The sequence below is a fragment of the Ciconia boyciana genome, chromosome 6, assembly GCF_034638445.1.
Source record: "Ciconia boyciana chromosome 6, ASM3463844v1, whole genome shotgun sequence".
Lineage (NCBI taxonomy): Eukaryota > Metazoa > Chordata > Aves > Ciconiiformes > Ciconiidae > Ciconia > Ciconia boyciana.
In genome coordinates, this window is record NC_132939.1 from 20,432,517 (window position 1) to 20,447,130 (window position 14,614).

General features: G+C 40.8%; 1 protein-coding gene across 18 annotated transcripts in view; it reads right to left on the reverse strand.

Annotated features, from left to right (window-relative positions):
- TSPAN4 (tetraspanin 4) overlaps positions 1-14,614 on the reverse strand; it is a 469,335-nt gene that overhangs the window by 250,211 nt on the left and 204,510 nt on the right. The window contains exon 5 of one of the 18 annotated variants that reach the window (XM_072863721.1): positions 12,954-13,003. The exons of the other annotated variants lie outside the window; for them this stretch is intronic. The gene's annotated coding sequence lies outside the window, so the exon portion shown is untranslated. The remainder of the gene's footprint in view (positions 1-12,953; positions 13,004-14,614) is intronic. 18 annotated transcript variants of the gene reach the window in all.

The following is a 14,614-nucleotide window of genomic DNA, read 5'->3' on the forward strand; positions in this document are numbered from 1 at the left end:
AGAGCTCTTCCCTCCGTCTTTCCAGCAGTCATTTACGCATTTGCAAAATGTTGTTAAATATCCTTAGCAATCTCTCCTTTACCAAAGAACTCCAATTCATGCAATCTTCCATTTAGATTTTATTTTGACCTTGATCATTCTCACTGCACTTGTATCAAATTGTCCAGTTGATCCACATCTTTCAACTGCAGCTCCCAAAATCTGAACTATATCCCAGCTGAGACTGTACTAAGTGCCAAAGAGATGGATCATTTCACAGGTCTCATGGGTGATATGTTCTGGTTTTGCATTGCAAGAAGGCTTTGCCTTTTGAAGCAACACAGCATTCCTGACTTAAATTCACTTTGTGAACCACAATAACCCCCAGATCTTCTCTTATAAGCCTATTTGTACTTATGCAGTTGATTATTTCTCAAGTGAAATATATTGCATTTATCCATTTTTTTCAGGCTGTTTCTCCAATTTGTCAACATCATTTTGGCTACCAAATGCATCATCTCTATTACCCGCCCCCTCAGAAAATCAGATCAGGACTGAACACTACTTGTAACAAAGTACATGGGGATGCAAAAACTTTCAGATTCTAAAAGAGTATTTTTTAAATTGAGCTATGAATCAGGGTCTGAACTACCTTCAAAATTTCCCTCTTAGTATCACAGGTGCAGCTCATCTCTAATGAGTTTTCACAGGATAATTAACTCTGGACAGCTTGGGCAAACATCCAAATCTTCAGTTATTCACCTTAGCTGACAACTCCGGCAGATAGTTTGAACTGCTGTAATTCCTAACACAAAAAGCACGTAATATCTGGGACCACTGACTGAATATTTGAGATACCTCTCATTGCTTTATCCACAGAAGCCGAAAACAGTATTAGATAAAGTGCTGCAGTTAGACAGGACTTTCTCATGTTCTTGTTATTTTAGGCAGCTCTGCAATTGGTGCAATTACACCAATAGCTGTGCCATGTCACTTTTTAAAAATACCCATTCAACTATTTTTGTGCAGTGCTGATGACTAACCTCATGTCCTGCAACATATTTCTAACTCTTATTGAACCTCCCAAAAGGGGAACATACAGTGAGGCCAGCACATAGGACATGGGTAGGCAGGATTACAGCATCTATTCTTATCCTCGGACTTTATACAACTCTTGGAATATCCTTGAAACTATCCACAGTCCATATTCACCCTCTGTAAAATGCCGTTAGTGAGAAGAACACAAAACTCCTGTTTCAGAAGTGGGATGGGCCTCGCAGGAGAGGTGCACTGGCAGTTAATTTGGGAGCTCTGAAGGAGTAAAGATGGCATTAGCACTTACATTCATGATACATAGATTTTATTCCCATAACACCTCTGATGTAAAATTATCCTCATTATACAGATTGGGAACTGAAAAGCATGAAAATTAGGTGACTCAATTCCATCAGCAAGGCTGAAATAGAATCCAGGTCCTGCACCCAAGCCCAGTGCCTTACACACTAAGACATCTCAAGTAAAATAAAACAATACATATTTTAAAAAATTCTTGATGTTTGCTAGTCATCCTATAACTGTACCTAACACCTCACTAACTTAGCTTACGGCATGGAACTACTTTGACTTCTACAGTTTTACTCCTCATCTTAGAGCAATATGCTTCTCACTTTACAAAGTTGTTTTTCTATGTGAGATTTCCCAAATTCACTTCGGTTATCTGTTACAGATCAGCCTCACAATGTGGGAGCTGCATGAGAAAACAGTATCCTCTACTCTGAATATCAGCAACGTTCAGGTAAGTATGCTGTGCCAGTGCACTAGAAGAGAAAAAAACGAGGCGCAAATAGCTTTGGCAATGGGTTTGCTAAAGCAAGATCACTGGCACACAGCACCATGCTAAGCTATCAAGCTCTTCTAACACAAGCCCATCCAGCAGTACCTGGGGACAGCACAGCTGTAGATGCCCGTGTTACATGTAAAGTGCCAGCAAAGCAAAAGGCAGGTGCCTGCAGCTGCGCCAGGCACTTAGGGGTAGCACAGAGCAGATCAGCACAAGTACACTGAGAGCGTAAGACAAGTGTGTGCAGCTGCATCCCAGGGCCTAGAAAAAAAACCAGATGAATGCACTTGAACGATGTGCCTGGCTGTGAGGTTACCATGTGTGGATTTGCATAGTTTTGCCCTCGGCACTAATGGAACAGGCAATCTGCACATGTGGCTGGCATGGGTACTTCTAGCAACACGAAATCTAGCAACTCACTCTGGAAGGAGTGTCACCGAAATCGGGAATCAAACTCCTTAACACCAATGCAGTATTAACAAGCAGGCATTCTTTATTACGGCGCCGGATGCACGGGGGATCGTTCCACCTAGCGTGCATACCACAGGTTACATCAGCCAAAACTTATATTGTCCAGTTACATACATATGCATCAAATTTCCCAGAATGATCATGCATATTCATTCTATTTCCCAGAACTAATTATCATATTTGCGTGGTCATTGCGCATGCGTCCTTGAGCTCCAAGGGGCTTCCGTGGGGGTCTCTGGTGGTCCTTGGTGGCCGTACAGGTGTGTCCTTTAGTTGACCCCTTCTTCTGGACATGCGCAATCCCACCTTGCTTATGTAACTTGCTTCCCTTCTTCATGGTGCATGGTCCCTAACAATGATTTGGCACCCTTAACACAAACCAATTATTCTAACCACCCGCGACTCATTGTTAAGATGGGCTGGGGCTGTACTGGGAACATAGCAGCATGTCCGTACTACTCCTTGTCCAATTGTCTTTGGGCATAGTAGCATATCCATAGCCATAGGTGTACAAACACAATATTAAAGCATTGTCTAACCTGCTCCTATCTCTATGTTGCTTAGTTACAAAGAACGAACTAATCACTTCGGTTACATCTGGTTACAGGAGGATCATACAGTTACTCAACTCACACAGCATGCCAAAAACTGCAGGAACATCAATTTCTCGAGGTCCTACTAGCAATGGCCTGGAGGACACTTATTTGAAATATCTCAGGGACAAAAAAAAAAAGAACCACACCAAACAAAAAAGGTTTTTTAACCGCTTTCAAAGGTAATGTTGGTTGCAAAAACTTTGGTAGCATCCTAGCAACACTTTCAACAAAATGTCCTGACTGTAAGTACGAAATTCACTCTTTCATGAAATTGTGCAACATTTTAAACCACTGAAAATAATAATCTGAACTCTGTCGAAACGGGATTTAAACCTGCATAGATCTCATGCTGCAACACTGACAGAGTTTGAAGCTTTAGAGAGATCTTCGAGTTAAGCATCCATGTTTTAGGTACCATTTTTAAAAAGCACTATTGCAGGAAGGGTTTGAAAGACTACTAACTATTTATGTAACTAAATTCCCAGGAATTTCCAGACTAGAAAATTTCTGCAAAAAAAATGACATTAAAAAATCAAGGACAAACATTCGCATAAAACAGCGTTCAGGTGGGAATGAGCAGCACGCCCTTCCAATCACAATATATCATACCAGGTCTCTGGAAGCTTGTAAGGTGTGATGCTACAAGCCTCTGTGAAGCTGAATTCACACAGAACAGACACTTTTTAAAAGTCATCTTTGCTTTAGTGGGAAATTTTGCACGGTTCAGTAGATTTTTAATTATTCACATTCAAGTAACTACACTCCTACTGGAAATCAAAATATTAATATACGATACCTTGCTGAGAGTGTACAAGCAACACAGGTCCCTCCCAGAGTATCAGTGGTGCTGGGCTCAGACTCATCTCAGCTAGCTGCTCCCCTCCTGTGTCTGTCTGCAGAGCTCTTGCAGTTGGTCTGGCATAGACCGAGAGCTGAGCCCCGATTCATGATTTCAGGCTCCAGCCATGGAATGCAGCCATTGAAAACCCAGAACTATTTTTACCCCTGAGCAGCCGCAGCATTTCTGCCCCATAAAGACTTGTAAAGCTAATGCCTTACCCTAAACACACACACACCCAGAACCTAACCAGCTAAGATGCATGGTTCCCTGGCATTTAGTGTAGTTTTTAAACTGCGCAGTTGCTATCACCAGGACAAAGCAGCTCAGCCCCTGGCATTATTGTCAGCCCTCAGAAGTCAGACATTTGATCCCAGCTGTCAAAATTAGAAATTCCTCAGAAATGCTTTGCTCCAGGAGATAAGATTAGCTCAGAGCAATGACTGTCTATATGGTTTGTCTTGTACACCACCAACCCCAGCCTGCATTTAACAAATATGTAATAACATCTTCAGCTAACTGACAGACTGCAGACACAAATAAAAATCACTTTATGTTCAATGAAATTACTACATGTTTTAAGGAAAACAACAAGGCCAAGGCAACCCAAAAAAAATTCACAAGACAGACAACAATAGCTTTTCATATAGAACATCCAGAAATATGGAGTTGTCTTTAATAAATAATTAGCAACAAATCAGAGCCAGACACCTGAACTAACTTTTCAAGATTATACAGAGAATACTGACCACTAGAAACTTCTACAACTATGCTGTCTTGAACCTACAGAATTCTTCGAGTGTACTTCAGAAATAAAAAATGCAATCTAGTCTTACTGTGGAGGAATAAATAACAAAAAAACAGAACTAGTCAGATTTTTGCATAATCAACTATAAGCGACACAATATACAAGCGCTTTGGCAGAGAAGAGTCCACAAGCAAGTGCGTAGCTGGACATACATAAGGGGTCCAAATACCTAAGAACCAGCAGACTCACTGACTTAACTTGCCCATATGTTGCTTTAGACAATGAAAAATAACTGTAGGCATTTCTCAGAAATATGTGGTTAAAACACAAGAGGCATGATACAAAACTGACAGAACTACCAACAACAGTCAATTATTAGTTCTTAAACTGTGGAAGCATGTGGAGGCTTAGGTAAGAATTAACAGCTCAACAGTTTCACATCTTATATTAAAAAATGGTCCCTGCCCCCTAGAGTTTTCAGGATGATGAAAGAAATAGCATGCAAAGGGTGAGACTGCCAAGTTCATAGGAAGACAGTTATGATCACCATTAAGCAGCAGATGCCATAACCTACCAAGCTTCCTAGTGGGTTTTAGGGTCAGCAACCCCTATAAAGTCCCTTCAAAGAGCAGCTGCAATGGAACCTATAGTACACATGTATACCTCGAGTAACAGGTATATGTTAGGTATATAACATATACCTGTATAAGGTATCTAAGGTATCTAACCTTAATGCTCCATGTAACTTCAAGACAAATTCTTGACCAGATATACCCAAAGCTGTGGCAATTGGCATTCTGAAGATACTCCATTTATGAAAAAGTAATGGAATAATTACAGGAATATTTCTCAGATCACTCACAACGGAGTACCTCTAGCATCATGCAGACTGATTCTGCAACTCTGAAGGATCTGGCCCTTTTAAGCAACACCTTGTACTGGGAATCTATCCTTTGCTGTTTCATACTCACGGAGAGTCTATTAAGAAAGTGTAGGGGGAGCACGAGGAAAACCGCGATGAAGGAGCCCCCTTGGGGAATGAGAAAGCTACAACTAGAGTGTGTAGAAGAACACGAAATATACCTTAAGTGGGCCAGATCTGACATCAATGACCTAAAGCTCAGAAAAGGCATTAAACAAATAAAGGAGCAATACAAGCTTGTAATGTCCAGAAGGCTGAGCCACTTTAGCCTAGTGCTGTGGGAAATAAAGCAGAAGAAATGCTGTTGCTGTGAATTCATGTCTCTATGAGAGATTATTCTCAGTGAACAGCCTTCTGCTATTTCTGCAATGAGCTGACTCTCCAGAAGTCCCTTTCATTTGCAGTGAGACACCAGAAACCCCATCAGCTACAAAAAGCCAAGAGAGTGTAAGTCTAGCTAACAAAAACCCTATGCAAGTAGCTTCCCAGTTTCTGTCACTTTTCACCTAAGAATTAGGAAGTACATGTTTTCTACCCGCTGAATTATTACCAGTTCAAGAACAGACAGTGCCTCAAATTATTGGCTCTCTCAAATAAGAGAAAGTGTAAAAGATTGGTGTAAAACCCATTCCTTTCCAGCAGAATATTTAAGGTTCTCCTTGCATACTACCAAATAGAATTCAAAGGGGAAAAAAAACCCTACACTAATACAAACCTGAGGCTGTCTGATAACACTTTCTGCTTTTAATACCTTATTCAGCAAGCTTCAAACTTTTTGAAAACCAGAAGGTGAAGAGCCAAGATAACCTCCACGAATTTTTAACCAGGCTCCCTCGGAGATTGCCAACGCCAGATAGGAAATTATTCACCTTTCTCCCAGCTGAACTCACTGCTTCATATAGTGATGTTGAGGGATGGTCAGAGGAGTGTCTAAAACTGGGAGTAGCAATGAGGCCATCTGTGAGGGCCTCACCATTTGCTGATTTGTTTCTAAATGAAGAGTTTAAAATATTGATTTACATACTTGCTTTTAAAAGCCAATCTTTTCCCCTCTGTCCTCGATTTTATGCCACATGGAAGTGGCTTGGGATCAATGGTCAAAAAGAAAAAAAACCAAACCTACACAAAGTGCACGAACAGGTTTTAGGTATCAGAAGAAGAAATCACCAAAAGTAACGTAGCAGTCACCATAACAATTACCAAAGAGGCTTTAATATATAAGAAAGGAGGAAAGGAGAGGAAACAAATGAAAAAAGTAGCAATTTAGGGTGTGAAATTCCAACAAGTTTTAAAGGTTTTGTTCTCCCAGAAAATCCGCACTACTCATCTCACTTTTGAGAATTAGCACCATGCAAGGCATCTTTTAAGACATTTTCCGGCATAATGAAGAAATCCCAAATCACTTTTTCATAAGGATCCTATATGCTTATAGAAGAGCTATAATGAAATTATCGAACATTGGTGTTAAACAGTCCATGCAACTGAAGAGCAAGAGAAAAAAGAATCTGAAACCAATTCATCAATTTTATAGTTTCAATTTTCAGGGAGAATATCTAATTATTATAAATAGCAGTTATAATGCAGAAACTTGGAGGCCTCTCTAGGTCTTCCTGTTACTCTTCAAGAAGTACAGCCAGGCTGTGGATCCTGCTTAAACAGAAAGTGAGGGGAATGACCTGACAGCTGATATAATTGCTGCCACTTTCTAGGACTGCTCTGGGGAGATTGCACAGGAAGGAGGGGAAAGGAAGAGATTCCTAAAAAGGAGGTGTATTTCTAGCTTAGATCCCAAGCTAACTGCCTGATAAACATTTTGCACTTGCACGCAGACAGAAACCAAACACGAAAAGACACCCACAAACATGCATTTCTTTCCTCTTTTTCAGCAGCCTCAAGTGCTAGTAATCATAGTTATCATCCCTATCCGTCCAAAATGCACATGCATGAGAGAGACAAACACCTGTAGAGCTGCCAAGAGCCAGGTTTGCAATCACAGTGCAGGACAGTTGCTAACTGCAGGCTTAATTTGTGTTCATGTCATTGCAAAGTTATGCCCAGCACCGTAAGAAGTCTTACCCACTTCACAGGGGTGAGATGTTTACAGAATCAACCTCACTCAGGAGGCAGAGGCCAAGAACTGATCCACCTGCAGTGGTATAAATCCAGACTGCAAACAAGGAAAAGCTCAAGTTGTGACATTTGCACTTACACCTGTTTCAAAGATGAAAACTGGAAGTAGTATCTCTCAGCCTCTGCTTAGGGCTCGCACTGGCGCAGCCATATTGCTTGATGGCTTCTAAGTACAGTCAGGACACTCAAGAATTATCACTGTATGTCTTATTTCTTTTACCATTTCCTAAAGCATTTGCTCTGAGCTACTGTTGAGAAAGGATACTGTGCTAATGTTGCTCAGACTCAGAACTGCCTGCCTTCATTAACTCAAGAACTTGCAACACAGCTATTTAATATATAAATTATCTGAATGTATTGCCAAAAAGAGGTGCAACTATTGAAACTGAATGTGCCTGTAATATTAAGGGCACTCATTTTTGTGTGCAAAAGAATTGTCCGTCAATGAAATCTGAGGGCATATGCGTGGTGCTGTTGCATATGTTAGCAGGAAAGCTTAATTCTACTCGCAACAGAAACACCAAATTCCCTGCAACAATAAAATGTCAAATCAGCAACAGAAAATGCCAACATTTTAAATTCAGTACTGAAGCCCACCTCCCATGTGTCTACCTTTAATTTTGGCTTCTTTTATTGTTATATGTTACTTGTCAGATAATGCAAAATGCATCAAATCAGGGGTTTCTTTCAGAAGTTCTTGTAGATACTCTCCCTAAATTCTTTCTTAGATCACAGCTTGGTTTTTCCCTCTTCATTTCTTCCCTTATCCCCTCTCTTTATTTCACTCTCCTACATCAACAGCTAAAATGTCAGCAACCTCTGTAAAATATATATATACAAATGAGGAATGTCATAGTACCTACTGAAAAAAAAATTAATCTCCTGTGTTACTACAGTCATGTAGCTGCTCCTAGTCCAGTTCCTTAGAATGTAAATTGGGAGGAAGTGGAGGACCAAATATAATCATAACAAGACAGTAACATAAACGTTCAGCATTTTAACTTTTCTAAATGGAATCACACACGCAGCATTCAACAGAAAACAAACAAAAAAATTACTCTTCTTCCTCAGGTAATTAAATTTTGAACAGTGCCTGTAAAAAATGCTATTTAGCTTATATGACTTGTAGCAGGTGCCTTCCTTACCATAAAGTCTCCTTTATAAGTAACAGTGGCTATGCTAAAACATTTTCAGCACTTCCAGGCTTCCAGAGAGAAAGACTAAGAAAGTGATACATTTTTTTTGTATTTGTGAGAATCAGACATTGATTCAGTATAGCATTTCCATACTTCAACTGTTCCCCAGGTAAATCCAGTAGAATATTTCATATTTACCCAGGGCTGCCACACATCTGGGAGTCCTAACCATATCCAGCGTGCACAGTAAGTACAGTAGCATGCAGTTAGCCTAGTATTTTTCAGAGTAGGCTAGAAGACTGAGGACAGCTGTTACTGGTTTAGCTCAAAGCTGCCACTTTTTTGTGGCTTATCAGCTATGCTTCCAAAACAGGACAGCTAATGCCCTCAGTTCTGACCAAAGAGTACCAGAATGATAGCTGGTGCAAGCTGCTCTTATCTGGGAAAGATAAATGGTTTATGTACAGCTTAGACATAGGGATCAATAACTGAAGCTGTGATCAAAGGAAACAGCTCAGCCTTGATTAATCACAGTGGGACATCTTTTATCTGATGGATCAAATCTGGAAAGGGTATCTCTCCAAGGGGATACGTTGGATCCCACCAGTTTCTCAGCAGCACACAACGTAACAGTTACTACCCAAGAAAGAAATCTGAGAGACACATCCAACTTTCAGCAGGACTCTGCAAAATTCTGATCACCTGGAGATGGGATTCAAGACAGATCCCACAGCAGTCAGTTTAGGTGATCAGGCAGCTGCTACCTGAAGACACCAGTTCCCTGGAAAAGGGCAGCTAGTGGGAGAGGCAGATACTGGAAGGAGTATCTAAAGGTTAATGTCACTGCACACACACCACATGGTTACAGGGCATGACAGCCTTACCTAGAGATAATCTGTAGCTACCAGCAAAACAGCAGCTTAAATGCTATTTATTCTGACATGTATGTATGTACATGCTCTTGTCTTCCAAGTATTTACCACCTGCATCAAAGTGTTCTCAGGAGACAATTGCTGAAAGTGCTCATATCACAATTACTCTCTACCGATTTTTTTTTTCCTGAAGTTTACTGGTTCTAAGAGATAGTCTGTCCTCTCTAGGTGTATCAGCTGATTTACTAAAACATAACACTCCTCCCTGTAAATCTTTTCTCACATATGTCTTTAGACCACCATAGCTACCAAAACACAATTACTACGGTATTAGTAGTAAACACTATTACTAACATAGGGACTCCAAAGGCATTACGTACCTAGCTTACTTAAAAGTTTTGGAAAAGCCACTGACTAACAGGCAATAAAATACACATCCAATTTCTTTAGCTTGTGCCATCATGCACCTTCTCTGCAAAAAATACATAATTTTCACAGGAGTGCAGAAAATACTTTATTATGACTATTATTATTATTATTTCTTCATAAAAGTAATCTACACAGAAGGCTATGGATTCAGAAAGGCACTTCAGCACATACTTAACTAAGCAACTGAATAGCCCCATCTCATACACAACCCTGCAAAACAAGAGGTGAGAAACAGGGGGCTCTCTATTGCTGTCTGATGAGGCTAGCCAAGGCTATGCTGCATTTTTTCCTCAACTGAGACACCCAAAGATAAAAAGCAGGATATTTCCTGGTACACTGACTAACTGCAAATGGGAATGCTCCTCTAGACCAAATTGCTCTCTTTAGTATGAGATAAACAAGCAACCTCTATCGAGTATTAGCAGTCCACTATTTCTGGGGTGTCCTGCATACTCAGCAACACGCTCTCTACAGTTACAAAGATCATAACGCCACCTTAGGTTCTGTGCAGTTCTTGGCCTCAGGAGAAATCAATTATTCTTCTCCTTTTACTTCAGAATACACAAAAATGAAAAGAAATTAATATTTCTGCAGGCCAGCAGAAGAACTTCCAATCATGTTTCTCCCTCCACTTACAAAGCCCATTAGGGATTAGTAAAAACAAGCCAAGGAATGTGTTCTGGAGAAATAAGAAACAGAATCAACAATTAATGAAAGCTGGAGCCATCCAATGTTAAAGTTTCTGCTACTGAGCCAAGTTTCTTCTACAAATTGAAATCAGAACTACACGGAGGCGAATGCACTTTCCCACTGCGTGGATCATAAATGAACAGCATTAGTCATTTTGCCATGTGGAATAAAATACTTCTGTGCATTTTCTCGACTACTATTGTCCTATCATTATCACAAAGGCTGGTATTTAAATTTTTCCTGGGTTCCTTGGCACCTAACAAAGATCTGTCAAATATAACTTCTGGCCTTGCTTCACAGTTCAGCATTAACCCATGCATGCTTGATTCCTTGTAAACACTAGTTTTTCCTAAAAGTAGTAATTTGCATCAAAGATGCATCATTGTGCTCAGTCTTCAAGCACTGTAGATTGGCACAGCTCCAGACAGTTCTGTGGAACCCCATGGATTTATCCCTGCTGAGGAGTCAGCCTGTGGATTTAATGGCTATGAGGATTGTTAGGCTCATGTAGTTTGCATCACACCAGCAACCAAACTTAGCAATCCACAGCCATACACTGGATCAAGTGTTTCTTGAGAGAGTTAGACACATACAAAGACGACAACAAATGAGCATGGGAGCAACGTCAAGGTGGTGAGTAAAGAATGTGAGTGGACTTCATAAATACTGCCTACCTTTTCCTCTGGCACAGATAAAGACTCACTGTCAAGATTTTCTATTAAACCTTTACAACACTAAGGTCTGAATGTGCTGGAAATAACCCAATGCAATGCATTGGAAAATTGTTAAGCCATAATCACTTTAGCTAAGAACATTGTATTTATGACAGCTCCACCATTTTCATTACAACTTTGGCAAACATGGAAAGCTTTTTACTCCCCATTTAACAGCTATTCTTGTCAAGGCCAGCATCGCTATTAATACTACAGTATGAGAGGCTCTGGCTGCATTTTCATCAGAACTAATCTCTCCTTTTTCATTTTAGGCAGAAGAAAAATGTTGTGACCTACCAGTTTGTCTGGCTGCTGCTGCTGTGAGTGTGCAGAGGGCACCCATCTGCATCCAGAAGGGCAGCACAAGAAAAAGGCAATTCTATCTGTGGCATTTAATTCACAAATTTCCTCTCAAGGCAAGAGAGTATCTAACCAGGTAAATGAATCTGGGGAAACCAAAAGGCAGAAAATACAACAATCCCTGACTAATGTGATACATCTGCTGCAAAAAAGACCAGGCATTTAAGTGGAACTCAAGGTGATGCTGGAGTTCCTATTGCTGGCTGGCTGTAATATCCTACCTGCAACTGCCATTTGAACAGCGTCTCTCAAACCGGAGATCCAGCTGACAAGCAGGCCACACAGTTTTAAGGTTTCCAGAGTCTGAGCTTTGTTAATCACAGAAAAAATTTAGTGTCAAGGTTGGTACCTGCAGTATGCCTGCTGGGGACCCTTAAATGACAACATATGACTTTAGATCTATCCAGCACACAAAAGGATGCTCCTGCATAGTAAACAAAACTTTAAATTAAATATTTTAAAAGGAAGGAGGAAAGCTAACTGGAACAGCAGTTGTTGATTTCTGCCTAGCTACAAATTATTGGTGACATTCATGTTTAAGGCATCAGATGAGTCATCTTTGTTTCAATTTGCCTGTATTTATTCCCTTGTTCCCCTTCTCATTCTTCAGTGGCTCCTAGTAGCAACTTTGTAATAATATATCCATAGCTGATGTGCATACACCTCTTCAGCCTGCCTAACACACACATAATGCAATACTACAAAGCCTAATAATACAATCAGTTTTAAGATTCCTAACTTGCAAAGATCGTTCACAACACAGTATTAAGCCTGGAAATAGGCTCTTCATTCTATAGTCAGAGACATTAGCAGCCATAAGACTATGGTTATCCCACTACATTCTCAGAATTGGCAACAGCTGATCCATACTACTTTTTTCTTTTTTTTTTTCTTTTTTTTTAAACTACAATTCATGAAAATCCAAGTTTTGCCTATAAATTAATCTGAAATATTTACAGATACTTAGTTAACACAGGCATGCTTTGGTAAGACAAGATTTCATGTAACCTTCAGTTCTTAGTATATGGGAAGTATCAATTTTCAGATGCTGGGCTGCCTTTGTAAATGTTTTCAAGGAGATGCCTTTCCATCATCCTGGCATGCCACAGTAGAGAGAGTTCTGATAACGATGCATTATCCCAAACAAGCAACAATGAGAAAAAGAAAATACCAAAATCAAGACAGACCTAGAAAGTCATACATTGTCAAAGGGAAGGGAAAATATTCACCTCTGCTTCTGCTGCTTGCTTATGCCTTGCAATACGTTCTATGCAAACCTCTGTAAAAGGACGGGGGGAAATAAAAATAAGACACCAAAAATAAACAATATGCCACATAAGAAAATTTCAGACAGGTCTGAATATATGTTTAAGTTTTGTTCACCTGAATATCTACACTGATGTGAAAAGTACTTAAAAGTTATGGCCATTTGGACCCAGTCCCCAGTTTGAATTTGTGTATGAAATACTGCATTTCCAGCTCTGTCTGAAAATAATTGCAATTACATCCTTTGCTGTGTCCTGTAGCTGTAAACAGCTATAGCTTACACCTCAGGGTAGGGCGGGGGAGTCAATGCCTTCCTGCCTAATGCAGAGCGTGAGAGACACCAAAGGCCATGACCTTTTATGAAGTGCCTTTATTTTGGAGATTTACTTCATAGGCCAAACCCCTGACTTGAAAGCCTCTTTGGCAAAAATCCTTCTTTCTCCATGAGCTGAACCACAGAAATCCCAAATCAAGGGAATTAGGAAAAGATCATAGAATCATAGAATCATGTAGGTTGGAAAAGACCCTTAAGACCATCGAGCCCAACCATTAAATCTAACACTGCCAAAAGTCCACCACTAAACCATGTCCCTAAGCACCACATCTACACATCTTTTAAAGGCCTCCAGGGATGGTGACTGAACCACTTCCCTGGGCAGCCTGCTCCAATGCTTGACAACCCTTTCGGTGAAGACATTTTTCCTAATATCCAATCTAAACATCCCCTGGCGCAACTTGAGGCCATTTCCTCTCATCCTATCATTTGTTACTTAGGAGAAGAGACCAACACCCACCTCTCTACAACCTCCTTTCAGGTAGTTGTAGAGAGCAATAAGGTCTCCCCTCAGCCTCCTTTTCTCCAGGCTAAACAACCTGAATTCCCTCAGCCACTTCTCATAGGACTTGCTCTCTAGACCCTTCACCAGCTTTGTTGCCCTTCTTTGGACACACTCCAGCAACCTCAATATCTTGCTTGTAGTGAGGGGCCCAAAACTGAACACAGTATTCAAGGTGCAGCCTCACCACTGCCAAATACAGAGGGACCATCGCTCCCCTAGTCCTGCTGGCCACACTATTTCTTATACAAGCCAGGATGCCATTGGCCTTCTTGGCCACCTGGGCCCACTGCTGGCTCACATTCAGATGGCTGGCTCCCATCCCTCGGGGAAGCCTGGTCCCACTGCAGCCGGCCTGTCTGCTGTCTTTAATTTGAGTTTCCAGGAACCTTGTTTTCTTAAAGCACAGGAAGCTTTCCTAACCATAGGCCTTACATACACCTACACGTATCGCGCAAAACAGAGAAAGGGCCTGAAAACCTGCGAGGGGAAACAGCGAGGCTTGAATGCCGTTTCCTTTCAAAGAAGTGTTCCTGAGAATGTCTGGGGCTTGGACCCTTCTTTTTACTACAGCAAGTTCTTTTTAGTGGTAAAAAAGTGCCTTTTTGAAACAAACTGTGTCATCTGACTCACTTAGTAGCTGAGGGAAAGGCTGCGGATGTTGTTTACCTGGACTTTAGTAAAGCCTTTGACACGGTTTCCCACAGCATTCTCCTGGAGAAACTAGCTGCGCATGGCTTGGATGGGTGTACTCTTTGCTGGATAAAGAACTGGCTGGCTGGCCGGGC